Source organism: Tachyglossus aculeatus, chromosome 16 (assembly GCF_015852505.1).
Source record: "Tachyglossus aculeatus isolate mTacAcu1 chromosome 16, mTacAcu1.pri, whole genome shotgun sequence".
Classification (NCBI taxonomy): domain Eukaryota; kingdom Metazoa; phylum Chordata; class Mammalia; order Monotremata; family Tachyglossidae; genus Tachyglossus; species Tachyglossus aculeatus.
The window spans coordinates 15663297-15665909 of NC_052081.1; the positions used below are offsets into that span (position 1 = coordinate 15663297).

Here is a 2613-nt window from a genome sequence, read left to right on the forward strand (position 1 = left end):
CCGTGCCCTTTCCACTGAGCCACACTGCTTAGTACTAGTAAGAGTGGCAGCCTTTATTGAATGCCCACTGGATGTAATATACAAGTCTTGAGTAGATCATGGCTCTGGAATTCAAAGGACCTGAGTTCTAATCCCAGCTCTAATCCATGTGACCTTGGGTAAACTGCTTATCTCCCTCTAGACTGTAAACTCATCTTGGGCAGGAAATATGCTTTCCAGCACTTTCACTGTACTCTCTTGAGAGCTTAATACAGTGTTCTGCACTTAGTAAATGCTTAGTAAATACTACTGATCAATCAATTGATTATCTGTACCTCAGTTTTTTCATCTGTAAGATGGGCATTAGATGCCTGTGAGCCCCACTTGGGACAGGGACTGTACCTAACCCAATTAACTTGTATCTGCCCCAGTGCTTAGTACAGTACTTGGCACATAGTAACAACTTGACAAATAGTGGATTATTATTAAAAACAAGCAGGCCTCCAAGGCACTAGAGTTGCATTGATTTTCTCATTTTGTAGGGCTTATATATTATATTCATGAGCATTAAATATTATGTGAATGGCAATTTCTAAAGTGTCATAACTTTACTTCCTGCATGCGGAAGAGGATGAGGTTATGAAATTAAAGATGGCACTGACTTTTAGCAAGGTTCTTAAATGTACTATGGATGTTTAAATAGACAGAATCCATTTAGATCTCTAACTACCACTAGTCAAGAGGTGACATTGCTTTAAATGCTAATGATATAACTGACATTTGGAAAAATTTATTCAAAAAGTTAAAGGAAATGCATAGCTTTTTTTGCAAGTGTTACCCTTTAATACTTTACAATGTTAGTTCCCATTTATGCTTTTAAGCTCCATTTAAAAATAACTGCATGCCACATTATTTCAAATGGCCTTTCTGATAAGAGTTTGGTTATTTTCTATACATTTCTTTCCCTGCTTTTCATTAGAATGGCTCTTACTGACATTATAAACTGAAGGATTTTACAGAATGCCTATTTCTTACAGTGTTAATTTCCCCTGGAATTTGTGCATTAAGTACTACAGATGCAATCTATTCAGCCATTTCTTTTAAACACTACAGGCTAGAAATGTAGCATGAGAAGTTTTAATTAGGAATGCCTTGTAACATAGAAGGATTTACATAATCAGAAGATTGTGATGGAATACTAGAGCTGTCGATGACTGATGTAGTTTGAATTAAAAATGATCTCACCGTGGCATGTCATTTCAGTAAACATAGTGACCGGAATAAGGATCCTGTCCTGCTTATTTGCCCTTCTGCACTCTCTCTCTATCATTCTTCCCCTCTCACTCAGTGTTTGAAGATAGTGCTACAGGCCATGAAATCCTATCCATTAGCGTGGGAGTGCTGTAAGAAACCTAGTCAGGACTAATATTACCTTTCAATATCTCCTTCCTCACTGTGTGCATCTGAAGGATGTTCTTCACTACGCAGTTGCATTTGCCATTTGGAAAATCTGTTGCTATTTTTGAGTTTGACTCTTGGATTCCCAGTGTCAAAATCCAGGCACTTAGAATAGTGCTCTATTTGTTCTCAGGTGCTATAGCTATAAATATATGCCACTAATGGTGACGTTCTCTTGTGGATGCATGTGTGAATGAAACAGTGGTCAATAAACACAGTTTAGTTAGCCCAAGTCTCTTCTCAAAGTGAGATATTCTACTTTAATAATGATAACTTTATTATTTACTATATGCTGCTATGCTTATTCCAAGCACTTATCCTATTCTGCTTTGATTACTGCCTCCTGTCTCTCCCCACTCCACTCCACATTGCACTCTACTGACTGGGTCATCTTTCTAGAAAACCACTCAGTCCACACCTCTCCACTCCTCAAGAACTTCCAGTGGTTGCTCAACTACCTCCACATCCAAGAGACACTCCTTTGTCTAGTCTTATGCTAGTCTTATGCTACTGAGTTGTCTCCGAACCATAACGACACCATGGACATATCTCTTCAGAACGCCCCGCTTTCCATCTGCAATCGTTCTGGTAGTGGATCCATAGATTTTTCTTGGGAAAAATATGGAAGTCGTTACCACTGCCTCCTTCCAAGCGGTAAACTTGAGTCTCCGCTCTTGACTTTCTCCCATTCCTCTGTTGCCCTGCACAGGTGAGTTTCGACTTGTAACAGATTGTCTGTCACTCGCTAGCCACTGCCCAAGCTAGAAATGGAATGGGTAGGCCTCTGCTTGACTCTCCCTCCCATAGTCGAGGCTGGTAGAGTACCAGAAACTCTCCAGGTGAAACTCAGAGAGGGTGAGAGGCTCCTTACCATCAGCTTTAAAGTACTTCTCAGCTTGCCCCCTCCTACCTTACATCACTGATCACTAACTACAGTCCTGCCAAACACTTTGCTCCTCTAAATCCACCTGGCTCACTGTGCCCTGATCTTGTCTAACTTTTGGGAAGGAAGCCGAGCTTGGGATCCGGGTGCCTCAAAGGAATAAGGTAGAGGAGGACGGAGGCTGTGAGAAGGGGATAGGTAGGAATGGGTGAGAGGGAAAGGAGTATGGCAGAGGAGAAGCTGCAAAACTAGGTACTGAGGTCAGAAGAACAAATTCCCTTTTGGAGTACAAT

The 2613-nt window shown here is 40.9% G+C and overlaps 1 non-coding gene across 1 annotated transcript; it reads right to left on the bottom strand.

Annotated features, from left to right (window-relative positions):
- Positions 1 to 2156: 2156 nt before the first annotated feature.
- On the bottom strand, positions 2157 to 2294 carry LOC119938872. The gene has a single exon (XR_005454568.1). It is a non-coding gene; the product is annotated as a small nucleolar RNA SNORA7 (small nucleolar RNA).
- Between the last annotated feature and the right edge of the window lie 319 nt (positions 2295 to 2613).